The sequence below is a fragment of the Neolamprologus multifasciatus genome, chromosome 6, assembly GCF_963576455.1.
Source record: "Neolamprologus multifasciatus chromosome 6, fNeoMul1.2, whole genome shotgun sequence".
Classification (NCBI taxonomy): domain Eukaryota; kingdom Metazoa; phylum Chordata; class Actinopteri; order Cichliformes; family Cichlidae; genus Neolamprologus; species Neolamprologus multifasciatus.
Window position 1 is genome coordinate 32982315 of NC_140444.1, and position 22996 is coordinate 33005310.

The 22996-nt window shown below is 40.6% G+C and overlaps 1 long non-coding RNA gene and 1 pseudogene across 2 annotated transcripts; both read left to right on the plus strand.

The window, feature by feature from the left end:
- The first annotated feature begins 3339 nt into the window (after positions 1 to 3339).
- Positions 3340 to 21100, plus strand: LOC146517437 (putative trypsin-6; annotated as a pseudogene). Its single transcript, XR_014874700.1, has 8 exons — positions 3340 to 3631; positions 3958 to 4160; positions 9802 to 9806; positions 19277 to 19336; positions 19469 to 19633; positions 19993 to 20054; positions 20326 to 20468; positions 20550 to 21100. The product of XR_014874700.1 is annotated as a putative trypsin-6 (transcript).
- Positions 4696 to 7375, plus strand: LOC146517438 (uncharacterized). The gene is made up of 4 exons (XR_014874471.1): positions 4696 to 5782; positions 5882 to 5944; positions 6046 to 6108; positions 6212 to 7375. It is a non-coding gene; the product is annotated as an uncharacterized LOC146517438 (long non-coding RNA).
- Positions 21101 to 22996: the final 1896 nt, after the last annotated feature.

Genomic DNA, 22996 nt, shown 5'->3' on the forward strand with positions numbered 1-22996 from the left:
TGAACAATGGTCTGGGAGGTCAGTTCCTTGGTCATTAATATACAAATTCTCATGACCATTGATGAACAACTACTGATCAAAGGCCATTGATCAATGGGATCAGTGGTGCTAGTTTCAGTCATTTTGCAAATGTACTGTTTATAAGCTGTCTCAGCTGACTGAGACAGCTGACTGCTGTCTTGGATGAGTGACGAAACGTTTCTCTCACTGAAAACGCTACGTCCAGATGATGCATGCTCAGTCATCCAGGTAAGTAAATCCCAAAAGGTTGATTCTTTTCAAGTCAAGTAATAATAACAATAATTAACTTGTGGGTGGGGCAAAACAGCCCACACTACTGTTGCTGTGCTCTTAGCTGCTTCCATGCTACGTTAACCCTCCTGTGGCATGTTGAAGTAAAACCAGAAGTGAATAATAGATCAGCTTAGGGATGCACCGATACCGATACCACATTTTCTAAAGTACTCGTACTCGTTAAAAGTCTCCCGATACCGAGGACCGATACCACGGTCTGAGACCTGTCTATGTTTGAGCTGCATGGAAGGGGTTAATCACAGGCCCCCGAGTGCCCACCCCCAGGCCCCGAGTGCCCGCCCCCAGGCCCCGGATGCATCTCAGAGCTGGGAGAAGGCTCAGCCGTGTGGAACTATTTCAAAGTGAATGAAGACGCGAAAACAAAGGCAGACTGCAAATTGTGCTCAGCGAAATTGTCCAGAGGAGGCTCAAAAGGTAGCGCATTTAACACAAGCAATTTAATCAAGCACCAAAATCCCAACACAACAACGAGTACAAAGAGTTTACCCACACTTATTTACCCATGCTTATTAGCACAGAGGAGCATAGCTGATGCTATAGCAGTGGGACGGAAAATAGTTGGGCATTTTAAACATTCCGCCTTAGCCTACTCCCTCCTCGAGAACATTCAGGGACAGCTCAACCAGCCAATAAAGAGACTGCAGCAGGACGTACAGACGCGCTGGAACAGCACGTATTACATGCTCCAGTCCCTCATTGAGCAAAAGCGAGTGCTGGGCGTGTCCGAGCATGAACTCCCTGACTATCTCACCGCTCACCAATGGGCTCTTATGGAGACGACTGTTGCCATCCTCGCCCCCTTTGAGGAACTAACTAAAAAAGTGAGCAGCTACGACGCACTAGCCTCTGATGTCATCCCAGCTGTGACTGTGCTTGTGAGACTTCTAAACAGAGAAACAGACGAACAAATTTAAAATTAAATTTTGTTTTTTTTATAATTATTTATTCTGTAATATGTTGCATACAACATGCTTTTCATTTTAAATAAATGTTCTTAATTCCAAACTAGTCCCTTGTTTGTTTGTTTGTTTGTTAAATTATAGGACTAAAGCTGTTACCTGCAAATTTAAATCATGTTTTTATTAAGTACTCGGTATCGGTATCGGCGAGTACTGAAATGCAAGTGCTCGTACTCGTTTCCAAAAAAGTGGTATCGGTGCATCCCTACATCAGCTCATTGTCACCAATATCTGACCAAGGTTTTTTTTGTAAATATGGGACTGATATCTAATCAAACTATTGGATTAGTGGGTCCCTAATACTAATAGCCTATGCAGAATAAACAAATAAAAATCTCTTCCAAGGTTGTTAGTGAGTTAAATGTTGTTTAAACAATGCAGAAAGTTTGGAAGTAAAGCAAACAAAGCAGCAGCAGAGCCAACAGAGCCAAACTAGAAATACATATCTAGTGGTTTCACTTGTAAAGAAACATTGTGCACACACACACACACACACACACACACACACACACACACACACGGACCATGTTAACGTTTCACACTTTCATGGAACCGAAGCTGAAGGACATAACTCTAGTCTGATAGGTTATATTCTGCAGGTGAAACTGCACAACACAACAGCTGTGTCAGGCTCATTCTTGTTCAACTTGACTCAGCTCATATTTCACTGCTGTGGTTTAAACTCCTATTTGCTTGGAAAAGACAATGACAAGAAAACACAATTATGGATTAGATTATTGTAATTATGATATTCAAAAAACACATTTTAAAGAAAATACATTATTGTATTTTATACAATAATACATAAACGTTGTGCCTGCACCGAGTGGATAGTCAAACAAATTGAATCCTCATACATACATTATTGTATATTTATTACTTCTTTTTTAAATTCTTATCTCTTTTTTATTATAGCACTAGGAATTAACAATAAGGGAAGGATTCTGGATCAGCGCCATGATGCAAACTTGTGGCCATAGTTTGAGTATGTGAGTGAGAGGAGCAGCGGAGGAGAGGAATTGGACTTTTCTGTGAGAGAGTGGAGCGTGTTGGACCCTTTCCCTGTTTCCTTCGGACCCTGGAGCCCCGGAGCGCCTTTTCACTGGCACTCTGGACATATATTCACCTGGTGTTTTCTCACTGTAAATAAACGCACTGTCTTCTTTCACAAGGAATTCCTGGTGTGCGCCTGAGTCCGTCTAAAGAACGTGTCAGAAAGTGTTACAGACTAGTTGAGAAAAACTGCTGCATATGTTTTTAGTAAGAAAAAAATAAAACTAAAAAATTAAATCTTCTGTTGCACCATCTGAGCCCATAGCAGAACCTTTGAAACATCATCATATGTGACAACAGTCAAGACAAAGGCCACTTTAATTTACATAGCAAAATATCACAAATTTGACCCAAAAGGCTTTGTCACCTGGACTCATCACAAACTGATCTGAAACAGCACAGAGTGAATATCAGAAAAATTTGATGAAAAATCAAAGAAACAAACTGATTATTATTAAAATTGTGCTGTTATTAAAAAGCTAAGAATATGATCCGGGAGGATGTCAAACAACTTTTTATCCAAAAATTGATTTATATTTGATTATGAGTATTATCATTTATCCATGCGAACATGAATGACTAAGCTGCGCTGAAAGAATAAGAAATATCAACATATTAAAAAACTTAGAAAGTAGTAGCTGACCACTGAAAGAGGCACAGAGAAAGGTTTTAAGGCTCTTACCACAACTGATATGCATTGCTTCTTGAAAATGTTGCTTCTCATAAGCAAGTATCGAACTGAACATGAAATTCTAAGGCCCCGAGTTTTGTGCTCAGTGAGCCAGACGTAGTTGTTCAGCAGTATCACTTATTAAAACACAGGAAAGTTCAATACAAAATACAAACAAAACAGAAAATAAATACATTGTTAAATTAAGTCAGTCAATATCTTGCTAATTGAAGAACAGATGTTTTATAGTTTTTTCCTTTATGCTACTCTTAGAAAAAGATATACAAACACCCTAAAAAGTTGTGTTTGTATAAATTAACTTCAACTTTGAAATTATTCTGTTAAAAACAACTTATTTTAACAAATGCAGTATCATTTCCTGGAGTATATGGATGACAAAGACTACAAATAATGAGGACACTTTTTTGTTAAGATGAAGAGATGTTCAACATTTGCATGAAAACTGACCCAACGGACCAATGGGGTTTTGTTGATAAAATTAGGCTGTTTGATTGGTGGATCCATCACTAACACAGTGAGAACAGGCTTTAAAAAGGTGCCAGCACAGCATTCACTGCAAGCTGAATGACAGCAATGGCTCATCTGAAGTTCCTCCTTCTCCTCCTGTGGGTTGGTAAGTGAACTACTGCACTCACTTCCTGTGCTTGTTTGAACTTTGTCTGTTCGAACTATTCCTTAGGTTATGACACATCTATGTTAATAAAGGCTTGTTTTGTGTTAATATTATGTATGTCCTTCTTATTCTTTGTTTCTCCTTTGATATCAGTTTTGTATATTTGTCAGAATTTCCCAGTATCTGGAACACTCGCTCATACAATATGTTTGAATTTCATCAGTTATTTATGATAAAACTTTTTAGCCAAACAACTGGCTGAGAAAGAATATGTTGTTCAGACAGTAAACCAACCATTTGTAAGTAAATTACTGGGCTTTTTTCAGGTGTCACAGAGAGCGCAGTCCTGGATTTACACAAAAGAATCTTCAACGGTTATGACTGTGAAGGCACCAAGCATCTGTACCATGTGAAAATAACTGCAACCAATGTAACACATGGTTCTTGATGCGGAGGCTCTCTGATCCACAGCGAGTGGGTTCTAACTAGAGATGGACCGATCCGATATTACGTATCGGTATCGGTCCGATACTGACCTAAATTACTGGATCGGATATCGGAGAGAAATAAAAAATGTAATCCGATCCATTAAATATCAAAAAAGCACCTCAAAAAACTTGCGACATGGCGTAACTCGGCTCATAACCGTAGCAGTGTGGTCACGTGATAGAGCGGCTGTGTGTATTTGTAGCCTGCTAGAAAACATTTTATCTCCGAGGAAGTTATCTCAGAGAGAAGTAAAGCAAGTGTGTAAGTTCATCTCTGAATGTTTGTAAAGCATTCCCGCGTTAAGCTTAACAACCGATATATAGAGCAACTGCCTCTTCTCTCTTCCTCCCTCTGCTACTTCAATCGTGAAACTGATCAATGATCAGCTGATCGGCTTTTCTGTCGCGAGTCCGTCTCTCTTCTTTGTTTTTGGCCCACTTTGCACCAGAAAGAGGAAACCAGCGGCTGAACAACAGCAGCACTATTAAGCTTGATAAGCTGTTAGTAGTAATACACCTGCACTTTTTTTGCCCCCCCACCCCCCACCCCCCTCACCCCCCTCACCCCACACCTCCCACCCCACACCTCCCAGACATTGAGGAAACAGGACCTCCAGACTAGGTGTCTTTTGTCTCTTCGAGAACTCTGGGAAGTAGCTTGGGGAGTGTGAACCTTAAGGTGTGAAGCAGTTGTGTACTGAGGCTAGACTAATTTTATAAATCTGACAATATCTCAGCTTGCTGCGATGCATGCAATTTATTTTGAAAACGGCACAAGTGGGAATTTCTTCCGAATGGGTAATGTCGGCATGTTCACAAGCGTTTTATTTAATTTAACTAGTTTTCTTTCCAGGGTTGATGCGATCATTTTATTTAAAAATCGGGATTTCGCAATGTTGAACTAAGACTTTTGTCTCTTCGAGAACTCTGGGAAGTAGCTTGGGGAGTGTGAACCTTAAGGTGTGAAGCAGTTGTGTACTGAGGCTAGACTAATTTTATAAACCTGACAATATCTCAGCTTGCTGCGATACATGCAATTTATTTTGAAAACGGCACAAGTGGGAATTTCTTCCGAATGGGTAATGTCGGCATGTTCACAAGCGTTTTATTTAATTTAACTAGTTTTCTTTACAGGGTTGATGCGATCATTTTATTTAAAAATCGGGATTTCGCAATGTTGAACTAAGGCAAACCTGTCTAGACAAATGGTAGGGGGAGGGTGGGGTGTAGTAAGGTTGATGGTGGGAAACAGGACCTCCAGACTAGGTGTCTTTTGTCTCTTCGAGAACTCTGGGAAGTAGCATGGGAGTGTGAACTTAAGGTGTGAAGCAGTTGTGTACTGGCATTGTTCCTGGAGAAGGTATTTAACCGAGACCTATGCGAAGCTCAGGGTGAACTCAGCATTCGTCGCGACAACATCACTTTCTTTGAGACCATCAAAACTATCATCGTTCTTTATAACATGGACATCTTAAACGGTAAGTAAAACAAAACCTATTATTGTATTTTTAAAAGTGTTATGTTAACATATTATAGGATATTCAAACTATCTTTTTCCTAAAACAAAAGCTTAATTTTCAGGAGTTCGGGAGAACGGCACAGCACCCTTTTCTTTAGAAACGGGGGATTTTAAAGATGGAACAACATCTCTAACAGGCACAAGGTGTGTACAGAATTACGCGATTTTTAATCGTATGTATGTTTTAAGCTTGCGATTGTTTTAAATTATATAATAACAGAGTTTTTCTTTGATTTGTTCCAGGGTTAACAAACTGAGCAGGAAAACATTCAGACACCGCGACCACAGAGCCCATCCTTACAAAAGGTATGTATACAACGGGGTGTATAATTGTGTATTTTAAAAAAAACAGCAAATGGGTTTAAACAATTCCAAATGTTCTAAAACCGACCGTTTTACACATACAGAGCCACGCCAGAGAACCTTATGTGCGGAGAACCAGGGCCGTCAGGAATAACGCACACTACAAGGTATATATATAAATTAGATAAAAAGAGATAGAGAGGGAGACACGCTTATTCTGTTTGAAATGGGTGCTTGTATAAATGTTTTAACACATATCTATCTTCACAGACTGCAGCACAGTACCCCTCCACATAATGATCAGGACACCGTACTCCAGACGTTTTTGGAATGTTTAAGCAGTATCGACCTCCCAGAACAACAAAAACCTGGAGCTTTGTGCAACAGTGGAGAATCAGAAGCGATCTTCATCAGCGGTCCTGCAACACCCCCGAGTGAGTGCTTGCCTCGTGATTTCTCTGATGTTTTTGAATACAGTATATCAGATTTCGATCTTGTTCATATACCCACCCCACCAGAATGTGTCAGAAATAGCATTGATTCACACGTAGATTTTGAAGACGACGGTATAACAGACTCTCAAATATCAGCGGCGTATGATGCTTACATGAAGGTTTCAGACGCTCAACCTGTTGAACAGAGTCATATAGCTTCATTAGTTGATAAATTATGTTTGATTGAAGCTAGACTCAATCAATACCACCAAGAAGCACAGATACAAAACCAACAGTTTATCAAATTCATAAAAAAAGTGTGTAGTACATTAGACATCATCTGCAGCAAAATTTCAAGTCCCTGACTTTTAAAATCCAGACCATGGACCCTCCAAATAAATTATTTAAACATAATAACGGAACCTCCAGTCCTGTTAGATGTTTTGACTTAGAGGCTTTTATGCAGTGGGCTGAAGAAACAGATAACAAATTAGACAATATTATAGCTAGACTTAATAGTGTGCCTGCATCAGCCTCATCTGATACACATCCTCGTCAGACTGTTCCTACGCCTGCTATTGCTGATGGGTCTATTGTTGTTGTTAATAATAGTGGTAGTACATCAGGTGATGCTCGGACCACTGTTGTTACTGATGCTAACCGTATTGCTGCTGCTGCTGCTGCTGTTATTGAGTCTGTTACCGCTTCTACTAGTACTACAGACGCACATGCGTGTCCGGGCACCGCTGCAACACCACACACCCCCTCAGTCATTGTAAATTTCTCACAAAGTGATACTATCGTGATTGAGCCCGTTGTGCAATCTGGATCTGGCAGGCGCTCCCAGCCACACATTAGAGAGATACCTAATTTTAATGCTCGCGAATTGCGTGAGCGCCTTGATTTTAGGGGTATAAGTCTTGATCATCCAGAACAAGTACCTGCGCGAGTGCGCGAGTGCTTAGCCAATGTGGTAGACCGAGCTGTGGCTGGATCTCAACAGGGCAGCATTCTAAACGTAGTCCTGCGTGGCCCCTCGCTGGCTTCAGATGTTCAGGCTGTTTTAAACGCTGATGATCGGTATGATCCGGAGCTGTTTCTCGATCGAATTGCACAAGTTATGCAGAGTAATGATGAATCTATCGGTGATGATGAATTAGAGTTTATTGTCACGGTAGCTCAGAACAGTAGTGGTGGGGCTCGCTTAAGACTGGCACAAATCCCTTATGATGAGATTCTCTCAAAGAAAGGCAGACATTTATACACACCAAACAACACACACAACAATTTGTGCTTCTCCCTATGTATAGCACATTCATTAAACTCATCAGCCTCTGAGCTAGAAAAACTCGCTACAGCTAAACGGATGCATGCTGAAGTAGGTCTATGCGACAAGCAGCAAGTATCATTCACAGATGTCAGTAAATTTGAGAAGCACTTCAACATTAAGATTGTAATCTATTACCACACAGAAGGGCGTAAACGCCTGGAATGTTTTTTCACACATGAAGAGCCAAACACAAACACGTTGATGATGTATCTCCATAATCAACATTACCACATGATTTTAAACCCAACCGCTTTTCTTGGTGCATCCTATGTGTGTAATTTCTGTTACAGTACATATAATACAGCATTACACCATAGCTGTAAACATAGATGTAACACATGTTATACACTCTGTCAACACCACAGGGGTCCCACAGTGAAATGCAGCGACTGTAACCGCATCTGCAAATCACAACACTGTTACCAGCAACACAAATTACCAGAATTAAAACACAACATGATCCCCTGTGATAATATGAAACATTGCATGCACTGTGGCACCACATATAAAGAATCCAAGAAATCGCCACACAGATGTGCCCAGCCTAGATGCGAGCACTGCCGCGAGCCTAAATTAACCGGAGACTCCGACCATCAGTGTTTCATACAGCCTGTTGAAAAACAGAAGCCTACCGATAAATACATTTTATATGATTTCGAGACTAGGTACCACAACGGTAAACACGAGGCTAACTTTGTGTGTGCGTCTGATCTGAAGGGCAATAAGTTCACATTTAACACATTAAAGTGTGTGGAGGCGTTTGTGCAACATTACAGACGCCCAAGGTTTCGTGGGTACACGTTCATAGCACATAATGCATCTGGCTTTGACAACTACATACTCCTCGAGTACTTTGTCAGACAGTGCATAACACCTAGTGTCATAATGAGCGGCAGCCGTGTGATTTTGATGTATGACAGGGACTATGACCAGCGATGGATTGATTCGTTCAGCTTTTTGCCCATGGGCCTTGCCAAAATACCCTCTGCTTTAGGTTTTCAAGACCTGCAGAAGGGCCATTTCCCACACAGGTTTAATACGAGGGATAATGAGCATTATGTGGGCCCGTACCCAGACCCCTCCTTCTACGGCTATGAGTACATGTCTGAAAGCGATAAGGTGCGATTCATGGAATGGTACCAGGTTGCCTCACAGAATCCCTTTGATTTTCAGGCTGAACTCAGGCGTTACTGTGTTAACGATGTTGATGTCCTGCGTAAAGCATGCAGCATTTATCGTGACACGTTACTGGGTTGTACACAAGTTGATCCATTCATGTATACCACCTTGGCTGCATTTAGTATGGGTGTGTATAAAACGCTGTTTCTGCCTAGAGACACGCTCGCTCTCACGTATGACGGGGCATACGTTGAGCAGAATAAGACGTTTTCTAACGTCTCTATCGAATGGCTTCAATACGTGTCCCACACCACCAACAAAGTGGTAAAACATGCTCTCAGAGGAGGCGAACAGAGGGTTGGACCGTATTTTGTGGACGGTTTTGACCCCACAAGTAATACAGCTTATGAATTTGCAGGATGTTTTCACCACGGCTGTGTTAAATGTTACCCCGAGAGCGAAGTTAATCCTGTCAGCAAAGCATCCTATGGACTGCTGCATCGCATGTTTTGTGACAAAGTTGATGCACTGAGATCACAACACAGTGTGAACGTAATAGTGATGTGGGAATGTGAATGGGCTGGCTTGAAGCAGACAGACCCTGCAGTTGTGGCTTTCATGCACACATACAGAAAGCCAGAACGCATGAATCCCCGAGACGCCCTTTTTGGAGGTCGCACAAATGCTATAAAGCTGTACCACAAGACTGGTTGTGATGAAAAAATATTTTACTACGACTTCACCAGTCTCTATCCCACAGTGCAGTCTAAAAAAGACTATCCTGTAGGACACCCTCAAGTCATTTACACCAACTTTGACAAGCTAGAAAATTATTTCGGCTTTGTTAAATGCACAGTGCTCCCCCCTAAGGGTCTTTTTCACCCCGTCCTTCCCTACAGGTGCCACGGAAAACTGATGTTTCCACTCTGCAGCATGTGTGCTGAAGACCAAAACCAGCATACTGCATGTGGGCACAGGGACAGTGAGCGGGTATTGAAAGGCACTTGGGTCTCATTTGAGCTTGAAAAAGCTGTTGAGAAGGGATACAGGGTTCTTGCTATTGATGAGGTGTGGCATTTCCCCAATAAGACCGACACATTGTTTAAAGACTATGTGAAAGCCTTCCTAAAACTCAAACAGGAGGCCTCGGGGTATCCTGAACACGTCAAGACACCTGACGAACAGAAGAAGTACATAGACGAGTATTATGAGAAGGAGGGAATAATGCTAGACCCATCCAAGATTTGTGTAAATAAAGCTGTTCGTAACTGTAACAAGCTGTTGCTAAACTCGTTATGGGGTCGTTTCAGCATGAGGTCAAATATGGCATCATCTGAGCTCATTACAGACCCTTCCAGATTTAGCCAGCTAATGTTTAGCGACCAGTACGACGTGCGTCAGTTTTGTTTCATCTCTGACGACGTCGCAATGGTGCAGTGGCGGCATGCTGATGGTAGAGCTTCCCGTGTTAAGGACGTTAATGTTTTTGTCGGGGCCATGACCACTGCACACGCCAGACTCATGCTGTATGATTTGCTAGACAACTTGCAGCAGCGCGTGCTGTATTGTGACACGGACAGTGTCATTTTCACGGCACGCCCTGGCGAGTGGATGCCTCCTCTAGGTCCGTTTCTGGGGGATCTCACAAGCGAATTAGACTGTGGAGAGGGTGGTGTGGAGGATTACATAGCGGAATTTGTTTCCGGTGGGCCAAAATGCTACGCGTATCACACATCGTTGGGCAAGACCCAGGTCAAATGTAAAGGCGTGACACTGAACGCACTAAACTCAAAAGTTGTCACCCATGAATCCTTGAAAGGTTTAGTCCACAAGTTTGTAACCAATCAGACATCAGACGCACACCTAGTTGCCGTGTCTGATAGCATCAGACGCGATAAAAAGAAGCTTCATTTGAAGAATAAAACCATTGTGAAAAAAGTTAAAGTTGTTTACAATAAGCGCCGTGTGCTCCCAGACTATACAACCGTACCTTATGGATTTTAAATTAGAACAGGGGTTTGACGCCCGGTTGCAGCACCCGTTCAGTATGGTGGTCAGCGGTCCCAGTAACTGCGGCAAGACTTTTTTTGTTAAAAGCATAATTGAAAATTCTTCCCGGATTATATCATGCAGCATTGACAATATTGTATATATATACTCATGCTGGCAGCCATTATATGACCAGCTTCTTAAGATAAGAGACATAAACTTTGTTAACGGTATACCCGAATCTCTTGCTGATGACACCCTTCTTCCTGCAGAAAAGAACAATATGTTAATTATAGACGATGTAATGAACGATGCAGCTAACAATTTAGAAGTTCAAAATGTGTTCACAAAGTATGTGCATCATAGGAATTTGAGTTGTATATATCTAGTTCAGAATTTGTTTATTCAAGGAAAATCCAGTAGAACCATTTCCTTGAACACTAACTATCTAATATTGTTTAAAAATCCGAGAGATAAATATCAGGTTATGCTTTTAGGTAGGCAAATGTTTCCGGGTAATACTAAATATTTTATAGAAGCGTTTAATGATGCCACATCCACAACATACGGGTATCTTTTAATAGACTATAAAGCTAAGACCCCGGACTATTTAAGACTCAGAACAAATTTACTATCAGAGCGTCCGGTTGTTTACATTCCAAAACAAAAATCAGCAAAGAGGTGAAAGGATGTCATCACGCATGCGGAGGAATCTGTCTCTGTTGGAGATGATATACAGGGCTCCTCCTACTCTACGCAGAGTTATTATTAGTAATTCAAACTTAGATTTTATCAATGCGCTGTGTGAGATAGCCTTTAATGTATTGCATGGTAACATACCACTGACCAATCAGCAGTACAAACAGCTGAAAAAGAAAAAATCAATAATCAGACTGATTGCAGACAAAAAAATAAAAACTTTGAAAAAGAGAAAGACAATCAACCAATCTGGAGGGTTTTTACTGCCGCTATTAGGGGCTGCAATCCCTTTCATAACCAGTCTGATAGCAAACAGGTGAAAATGGAACATGTGCAAAAGATGTTTTTGGTACCCCAACACCAGTTGGACTTAATAAAGCAACAGCAGCAGCAGCAGCAGCAGCAAACAGACAGCATCAGACAACAGTCTCAGAACGAGTTGGACAAGGAGATGTTACAAGTGTTACAAGATTCTGACATAGATGTGTATGAGAAGGCTAAAAAATACAGCGATATTCTCCAAAGATACCTTACCCTTGTGAGACAAGGTGCCCGTGAAAAGAATGTATTGTCTTTATCATTACCTGAACAATTTAACAGGGATGTGCAACCCCAGTCGACGGACACATCGCCTGTTCATGGTGATGCAGGGGTGAGGGATCTTGTTGCGGAGAATGTTTTAACATACATACCTAAAAGGTGTAGGAGGAATGCAGAACTTATTCTATCAGCGGTGAGCCGTTCGCCACACTTGATCTCTTACAACGACAAAGGCGAAATTGTTGTTGATAAACACACCATCCCTGGTTCACACATTTATGATCTAATTAAAGGCGTCACAACCACACACGCACCCTCTGAGGGTTTGAGACCTATCGGCTGGACAGAGTTTTTAAAAGCTGTCTCAGATTTAAACGTACCGTTATCAGCCATATCTAACACAGGCATACGTAAGACCGTCGCCATGTATAAAACCGATCACACACTGTCTGAAGACCCTGGTTTTTTAAAACACACACCAAAAAAGATCACCCCTGGTGGACCGCTGCGACATAGTACACTAAAAAAAATAAAGAATAAAAAAAACAAATTAAAGGGGGGTCCTGTAGAGTGGTTGGATTTTTGAATTCAGGTTTTTTCTTATTGCACCTGAAATTGTTTTTCTGCTAAAAATATTTGCTGTTTGGTGTTTTTTCTACTGTAATGTTTTTTTTTCACTTATTGCTGCTAAATTGTTTTGTTTTGTTTTATTTTATTACTGTTAAATATATTATGTCTTTATTATTGTTAAATATATGTTTTTCTTTTTTATTACGGGTTAATGTTTGATTTCTTTTATTTATGTTTAAACAATGTATGTTGTAAATCTATATATTTATATACGAGATTTGATAATAAATACCATTGACTCGATTATCATGCTCTCATGTTGTTTTTATTATTCTCATTAGTACATGTCAGTATCCGCATTGCACACACACGTAATCACTGCATACAGCAACAGGTTGTATGTTGTTGACAAATCGACACACCATAGCATCATTACAAATTAAATCAGACCCATACATGTTAAGCACACGCTCATAAGATACACCATTTTGCACATGATATAAAAAAAATACACAATGTTGACCGCATGTGATGGAGAAGTCGTTCTGCACTTGTTTTCCTGAATATAAAACAGTGGAACAGTTTTTTAGAAGAAACATCTTTATTGCTGGGGGAAAACTGTCTAACGAGTGACCAAAACTATCAAAAAAATAACCGCGTCTGTCTCTCGAAATATAAACAGCAAGCCAATGTTCCCCGGGCATCGTAGAAGGGTGGGTGTTTACAATACTCATAGCAGGGAGTCTTTGAAGCCGTTCAGTGGTTAGCTGATCATAGGCTAACACGCCTAGGAAATGTGTGTTTTTATTGATAATGCTGCCGATCACGGCTGATAGTTCTATAGTGTTCATGACCGTTTTTGTCTCAATAGTAGTCCAAGAGCACCTGTCTCATGTTAGATATTTCAATGACTGAATCAAATACCGAATAACACAAGAGGTTCACTGTACGGGGTAGTGGATTTCTGAAACGGGTTTCCAATCTCACGTTCCCTGTTTTAATTAACGACACATTCCCTGAATGTCCTTCGTCAGCTTCCAGATTGAAACAGAATAAAGTGTAGCCGTTACCAAAGTCCGCACGCGTAATAGATAAGGATCTGTCCTTTAAATGTCTTCCTGTGGTTTGTATCAGCTGGTAAAATTCTCTGGTATAGTGTTTTCTCTGGAAATTGGGCTGGAATGGTTTAGCAGGATAAGCCTGACTATCAGCATATAAAGACATAAATTCTATATCACAGTTTTCAAAATGAAATGGATTATGCTGGTAGGAGCCAGTGTATGCTTCATTGTCTATAAATGCAATGATCGAAATTTAGGTATCCTACCCATAAATAAATTGTCATTTGTTGATATTCTAGCCCCTGCAGGTATGGAGAAGGTCTTTAAAGACACTCTGTCTACCGTGTATTTTGCGTTTGCATGGTGCAATGCCTTGCTGTGTGCAAGTCTGACGGTCGGTGATACACTAACTTTCTTGACAAAGAGACTGGCTGAGACAATTTTAACTCTGTATGCATTGGCATCCGCTGTCATGAGAGCAAATTCGTCTTTAGAGCGCACAAATTTCAGTGACAGGTCGATTCCATTAAGTAACAGTTTTTCTTGAAAAAATAGGTCTGCATGTACTGGTGCAATCAATTCAACAATACTGCTATTTGCTGTGTAGCCACCTCTGGTCACCAGGCCCTGGTTCTCTCCTTCTATAGATGTGTCATTCATGTGTGATGATGTATCCTTACAGAATAACCCGGTGCTGAACTGTGTGTCTAAAGTGTCCTTATTATAATTGATAAGACATTCTATCACACCTCTGTATGGATATGTGTTGGATGATTGACTAATGAGCCGGTCTCCCAAATTAACATCAACTTGACTAAATATGCTGCATCCAGGATAATTAATAAATCCTACATTAGCGTCCCTAGCCAGGTTTGAGCCATCAGCGTTTGTGATTCTCACACGTGTGTAGATATATGAGTCATTTAGATCCAGGTAATCTTCACCGGACGATGAGATGTAAAACTCGATCGGCCCTCCATCAGTGATTGCAGATACAGGTGGGATTTCGATAAATGTACTTTTCTCAATGCTAGTCTGTGTGTAGGGAACAGTAAACAGGTCCAGCTCTGTTTTTACACATTCTCCAGAATGACTGTGTAACAGTGCCATTTAGAATATGTCAAACGCTGCAGTTTTAGAACGACTGGTTCTGGGTCTTTTCACTCTGCGTGGCGGTGTCCGTTTGCTAGCTCTCCTGCTAGGTTTTGTGGTTTTACGCTTTTTAGACAACGGTTGCCCTGGGGGTGGGGTCTTAGATGGTCTGGGCGTATACACATACAATCCGCTACCGTCCTGCTTAGTGGTTGAGGGTCTGGTTATGTTGGTTATGACATCAGACACTATGCCCGATGCGGCTGTTTTTAGGTGTGGTTTGACTATGCTAACTCCTTTTTTAAACAGTGGTACAGCAAATCTAAACAAGCTGCGGAACAAACCACCCAGCCCTGACCCATATTGCGTACTGGTCCCAACATACCCTCCGAGCTCTCCACCAGCCTGTGATAAGTAGTATTTTACATATTTTGAGTCATCAGTGTTGTAGACGGCCATCCTTTTTTTCAAAAATGGTGGGTTATCGGTCGGAAGTGTAACTTGACAAACACCTTGCCGTATAAAAAGGGTATGTGTTGATTTCGATCGTCTTTCAAATCAATTTCTATGTCGTCGATCAATGTCTTTGACACAGGTGTGTAGTGTGGGCTGTCAAATTGTAGAATAGGCAAGCGGCGGTCATCGTCCGTGATATTTATAGCTCTTAATAGCCTCGCGTGGGCGTCACCCACAAGCTGGTAATCAACGATATCTGCATAAATAAAGATGTTATATTTTCCCCCGTATATGTCTGCGGGGTGCGGGGCATATGTGTTTTTATAATGAAGTACAAACGGCTCTCCTGTTTCGAATCCTAGGATTTCCGCCAGTCTCCCTCTAAATGTGAGAATAGTGCCCCTAGGTCCCATAACACAGGCATGGTTAGTAACTGTGTTGTATTGCATTTTAAGGTCTCCAGTGGTTTGGTACTGCTGACATTTAAAATTAAATTCTTTTATTATCTGTTCCACAGATGCATAATGACCCACAGACAGTTCGATCATGGTTACGGCGATGGTTCCATCTTTGACTGGGTCATGAATTTCCACTTGCGAATCTGATTGTGGAAAAGACATCCATATGCGTGGGTACTGTATCTCTATAACAGCAACCTCATACGGCTGATCCAAAACGATAGGTTTTGCTAGCTTTGTTCTAAAATTAGATATCTTATTACCCGGGTAAACATGCGCCGAAGCATTCGAGAAGAGGCTTACATAGAAGCCTGCATTGTTGTTGTTCTTTTTATTCATGCTTTCTCCGTCTATGCTCAGTGTTGAATGAATGTGTGTAGAGCTGCGTCATCTGAGTTAATTACGCCTCAACGATGTCTTTTTCTGGAATCCACGAATTAAAGCTGTCGGGCCATCCTAGCCATTTCACTAGCACATGCTTTTTCCGACCCACTTTTTTTCTAGCCAATATGTTTTCAATTTTAAATGTTTTGTTTTCATCAACAACCACACGTTGTATCTCAGGCTCATAAAATGACCCTTTCAATACCTCTCCAGCTAGATCCGCTAGTCTGTACACTGGGGGCTGTCTCCCTATACGTTCCTTGACTGTGAAAATCTCATCGGTGTAGGTCTGCTCGTATCCTTTTCGAAACTTTCCTCTCAGTTTTGATATTCGTACAGTGTCGCCAATATTAAATTTAAAGCACAGTTCCCTCTGAGGCCTCGTTTTGTACAGCGCGTTAAAGACCGACTTCTCATTATCCTTATTCACCTCTGCCGGAGCCATTTGGATAGATCTGTGATAAGCATTGTTATATGCTTGTGTGAGATCTGGTATGACATCTACATATCTCCGGGAGTTGGCTGATGTTAAGTACTTCCACATTCTACCCTTGAAGCTACGATTGAATCTCTCGACAATACTGCATTTAACCTCGCTAGCTGTTGAGAAATGTTTGATATTATATCGCTCCATTAGGTGTTTAAAGGTTGTATTATAAAACTCTTTGCCTTCATCTGTTTGTAGTTTCACAGGGATCCTACCCTCACTAAGTATATCCTCAAAAGCAGCTGATACAACATTCGCTGTCTTGTTTGTTAGGCATCTAACCCATGCGTATTTTGAGAATACATCTATACATGTTAGCAGATATCTCACATTATCATTATCTGACACATATTCACACATGTCAACCAGATCGGCTTGAAACTGTTTGTCGATCCCTGTCACCAATACTCTATTTCTGGGGAAATGGATCCTCACAGGTTTATGGAGTGTGTAAGTGTCGTCTTGTTCTAAATAATGTTTGACCTGAGATATTGGAGGTGTTACACCTGATGCCTCCCCTGCCGCTATACGTAGCTTATTTAAACTGGCCAACCCCGCAGGATGGGCTGGATCATGATATATTTTATGCAATGTGCTTTCCATGACTGTGCAAACCACAAATGACTAAGAAGTTGGTGTTAACACGTCTTTTTATTTAATTTTCACACAGACACAATCACAGACAATGGATACTTGAACAGCACACATTAAACCAGGTGTCTCCCACCCCAGTAGTTTCCAATCATGCGGAGCATGGCTGGTTTAACACGTCGGGCGCAAGTACTTGCTTCTAGCAGGTCCACAATGTTGTCATTAATGGCGCATACTATATTTCGCTCTGATCTCAGTTCACACATGAGGTGTTCTGCAACTCTGCGGATTTGTGTTCCAGTCCCATCTGTGGTGTTTGAGCGTACAAACAGCTGGATGGCTGGGATGAATCGGTCAGTCTTGAGCCTTATCATCACATCGTCATAGTAGGTGTCGAAGAAATACTCAGACAATTCCTGCAAGCAGCTGTGTTGCACCTGACTGGGGTGGCCTGTTTGGCATCCGTAACATGTCTCTTGTAGAAACTCATTCAGCGCCAACATCAACAGGTGGAGAGTTGCGAGTTTGATGTCGATTACAGTTTCCTCCCACAGGTCTGATATGAGGGGGTCCTGCGAGCATGATGGTGAGGGTGGTGGAGTCTGGGGGGTCGGGATTAGCAGCCCTATTGATGGTGACTCTGACAGGTCCCACGACGGCGAGTCATTCTCTGTAAAATGAAAACCACAAGCTCTTAATTTGTCACATAGATACACACGCAACCCCACACACACCCCTCACATTAAACCTACCAGTTTATTGTTTAGTTGTCGGAAGGTCTTATGATTTTAGGTTTGCACAGGGTAGCAGGCAAACCAGTCTTCGGACAACTCGCCAGATCGTCAAAAACAAGGCGTTTTCTAATACTCTCGTACGCAGTGTTGAGTCTGTCCCTCTTGATCGCGTCGTCAATCTGGCTAAACAGACGCGACAAACCTCTCCAGTCGCACCACTGTATAAAAAACAAGTCCTTAAACCATCTTGTGCGCTCTTCAAGGTTTAGAGGGTAAGGATTTAACCTCCAGTTTTCAAGCCCTCTGGAAGCAATAAGACTATCCCTGTCATCACATGCACTGAGAAAAATAAAGTCTTCAGGGTTGCGATTGAAACGATCAGCCTCAACCCTGTAAAGCTCAGGGCCTGATGCACTGTTCCACTGGGAAACATACAGCACCTCTGGGAAGCCCACATTGTCCAGGTCCGCACACACTACGGTCCGGAAGAGCTTCCAGTTTTTGGTAGAGATGGGGGGGCAAAAAAAGTGCAGGTGTATTACTACTGCTGTTGTTAGAATTTATTTAATATTACTTTCTAGACCAGGATCTTTTTCTACGCAGCTGACGGCTGGTAACTGTGCAGGGGCGGATCTAGCAAAGTTTAGCCAGGGGGGCCGATAGGGCATGAACAGGGAAAAGGGGCACAAAGACATACTTTTCTTTCTTATTCTCATTTAAAATATCTAGCTTTTAATTATTTAATAATTATCTGAATCTTACACCCAAAGTTTTAATCTGATGTAAAATGTATAGAAGCCCATTACTGTAGATAATAACTGTTAAGTCTAATATACCCTAGTAAGCTGTAGTACTTTTTCCTTTGGGAAAGTACCATCTGTGAATTCTGCAATTCTGTTGAAGAAAGATGTTGAATCTATTTAATTATTCTTGAAAAATAATTTATTTCTGTGAATTTTTTTCACCCTGCATCAAATTAAAGTTGATTACATTGATTAAGCATCATGAGGAAGAGGGTGGTTCCCTATTTTCTTTTGCTGGGAGTTTGCAACCCTATTAGTTAGGTTGCTTAATATTTCTGCTAAGTACTCTTTAAAATACCAGAATAGGAAGGATGGTGCAGGTTTAACTTTATTAGATTGATCAGTGTTGCTGATCTATGAAATAGTTTGGGTGCAGTGTGTTTTGTTTTGTTTTTTTAAACATACAGGTATAACAGAATAGCTTTAGTGTTGTTGTTGTTTTTTAATTTGAGTATGAACTTATACAAAAAGCAGCAAGATATTAAAAAAACATTTTTGTTGATTAAAAAACACACTATATCGGATTCATATCGGTATCGGCAGATATCCAAATTTATGATATCGGTATCGGTATCGGACACAAAAAAGTGGTATCGTGCCATCTCTAGTTCTAACTGCAGCTCACTGTTGGAACGATCAACCTGGATGGTGAGAAAATGAGAATTTCACTTAAAACTTAAGATTAGACAGAATCGAAAAGGCCAGAGGCAAAAATTGTTACTGATATTTGTTCTTTATTTTCATAATAAAGACTTTGTTATAACCATTTCCATTGTTTAGGACTATGTCTGCATATGTAGGAATTCATCCAGGTCCAGGAAGCAGGGTTACAATTAGGGATCACCAAATCTTTAAGGACCATGACATCATGCTACTGAAAATCTCACCGGCATCGATCAGGACTGACCTTGTTCAGTTACCTGATTGTACCATTCCTCCGAAAATGTGAGTTCCAACACAAGCATGATAGGTTTTCTTTTTAAACTGTCGTTGTAACCTGACTTATTTAGATTTTCTTACATGCTTAAAGCAAATCTGCAAGTATGCTTTAGAATGAGAATAAGACTTTCTTTACTTTAGGAGATGCATTCATGACCCAGAGTAAAGGACAATAAAATATGAGAGTGGCATAAAATTCAGAGAATAATCAGAAATTTAATGCTTAATTTTTGAATCCTCAAAGTTAATTTAGCTTTAGTCATAGTGAACTGGAAATACCCAGCCTGTGGACTCCAATCATATGATTTTATCTTGTACTCACAACACATGGATGGACTAATTAATTATTATTCTTTAATTTGTAGAGGAGATGACATTAAAATTGCAGGCCTTGGTGATTATTTAGTAGATCTACAGAACATCGCAAGTAAGACCAATTTTATTTTATTTTTTCATTTTTCTAGCTTACATTAGAATTTGATTTTGGCTTGTGTGCCTGTTTTAGTTACTTTTTAATTTTACAACTGTGATGTAGTATTTATTTGATTTTATGGTGGATATACTCTCAGTTTTCCTCCTTTTTAAATGCTGCTCAGCTTCACACATTTTGTTCCAGAAATGAGTGAAAGCATGTTTCTGATCTGATTTCATTGCATGAAACACTGAGTAGCTTTTGTTCTTTTCCTTTTTTTTTTTAGTCCCTCGTGAACCGCCTCATCTCCAGTGTGCAAAGATGCATGTTGTTAACTGTGGGCTTAATCTCACTCCATGTAATTTACCATTTTTATGGCCAAATGGAAACACGATGTGTTATCAACAAGCTAGAGTGGACACATGTCCGGTGAGCTGCCATGCTGCTAACATTTACTCTCCATTATCAGATGTTTTAAAATAAACCTATGGATTATATTTTCTTTCTCAGGGTGATTCTGGTGGTGGAGTGTTATTCAACAACATGATTTATGGTGTTTATGTTGGAGGTGGGAAATGTGTCTGTAGCAGATCAGCTATTTCTCTGAAGGTCTGCTCTTACATTGATTGGATAAACAACTTCATTACACCAAATAATGGAAAATAATTCAATTAAATAAGATTTCAAGAAAAAAATAAACAATCAGCTCTGCAAGAAATATGTGTGGTGTGATTTGTTTCTATCCCAGAACCACTTTTTCTCAGAAATGTAAATTTATGTGTATGCCATGTTGCATCCATGCAAGTGTAAAAGCAAGAGGAAGAGGAAGATTCAGGAGAAGAAATTAAGCAGTTACTACTTGCATGAAAATCTGAAAGGGAAAAGGAAGGAGACTCAAGTCATCACACAAGTCACATATGTAACTCACCAGAGTTACATATGTGACAGATGTTCACCACAACAAGCTAATATACAGCCACAGCATGACGGTAGCATTGCAGCACTTGCCATGGCATTAGCAGATTCTGTTAGTGCTAGTCGTCTTCCTATGCCAAAGCCAACAACATTCAGTGGTGACCCACCAAAGTATAAGAACTGGAAAGCTGCCTTTCAAACTTTGATCAAAAGAAAAAACACACCAGCCTCTGAGAAAATCTACTATTTGTGCAAGTACGTTAGTGGACCAGCTAAGAAGGCTGTTGAAAACTATTTCCTGTTAGGCACTGAGGCTGCTTATAAAGCACCATGGGAAGTTTTAAATGAGAGATTTGATAACTATTTTCTTATTGTCAAAGCCTTTAGAGATAAACTTAGTGCATGGCCTAGAATTGGCTCCAAGGACAGTTTAGAACTTAAGTGTTTGTAGACTTCCAGCGTAGCTGTGAAGCTGCCGAAAGCCAGATTAAGGGTCTACAGGTTCTTAATGACTATAATGAGAATCAAAAAATCCTCTCTAAGCTTCATGATGGGCTGACTTCAAGGTGGAACAGAAAGGTCTTGATGATAGAAGAGAAGACTGGCAGATTTCCAAGCTTAGCCAGTTCGTGCAGTTTCTCATAAGGGAGGCCAGGATTGCATGTAATGTTGTGATTTCACTCCATGCCTTGAAACAGTGTGATGGAGAAAAGACCAAAGCACAGTGGCCGGGGTGGGTATCTTGCTGTCTGTGCATTGGAGTTTTTCCCAATGGGAAAGAGGAACAGGTCCTGTGCTTTTGGTTCAAGAAACGCATCCTGACAGTTGTCTGTATCTATGTGCCGAATGACAGTTCAGAGTACCCGGCTGTCTTGGAGTCCCTGAGTGGGCTGCTTGAGGTTGCTCCACCTGGAGACTCTTATATCTTATTGAGAAACTTAGGTGCTCATGTGGGCAATGGCATGAGCACCCAAATAAGGGCTATGGTTACCGTGATCATTTACAAATATTTCTAAATCACAGAAAATACTAAACACTCTTAAATTTTTAATCGCATAAAAGTGATTTTTGAGTAGAAATAAAAAGATGGGTTTTGCACTAGGATTTGTAATGGTCTGAAACTTACACAGACTGCAATTTTCCTCATTATGACACAATGCTAAATCTTACACTTCAAAACCCTTCGTTTAGGCTGACTGGCATCTGACTATTTAGACCTGTTTTCTCTTGTATTTCCCTGCCTAAGGTTTCTGACCGAAAAGAAGAATCCTGATACAAGCCACAAGCAAACATGTATATGAATCTACAGCCTGCAGAAAAGAGTGATGCATGCATGCAGTACAGTAACATTCAAAAAGACATGGACTGACTAAAACCACAATGCCAGTTGCTGGGATAGATTGTAAAAAAGTACTCTTGATTCTCTGGATATATCCTGTACTTCACCCCAGTTAATGTGGTTGAAACCCCAGTGTCATCTCCCTGGTTTCAGTATGATGGCTAAAAATGATCTGTAGATGGATGGATTGATAGATAGATATCTCTTCACTGATGTCAACATCATAGACTCAGATGATAAATGGTAAATGGCCTGACTGTTATATAGTGCTTTTCTACTCTCCAAGAGCACTCAAAGGGCTTTAAATAACATGCCCCATTCACAAATTCATACAAGCACTTTCTCCTATTCTGAAGTGCATTCTATTTAACATTCGCACACACATTCATGCTTCAATTGATACATCGAAGAGCAACTTGGGGTTAGGATCTGGGTCAATAATGAAAAAAATTATGTTGTCCTTCGCATGATTAAAAAAAACCTCTGATCATTCTGGCAAAACCTCACAAAATAACTAAAGTTGTATCTTTGCTGAAAGCCACACATCTTCATGATCGCAAAGAAACAGTAAACATGATAAGCATTTATGAGCTTTCAGCACACAACAGCAACTGCTGCTGTTTGCAAGAACTGTAGAAATAACTGTAAATTTGTTACCTGATCAAAAATTTTTTAGCCATACATATTTCAAAAAATTAAAAAA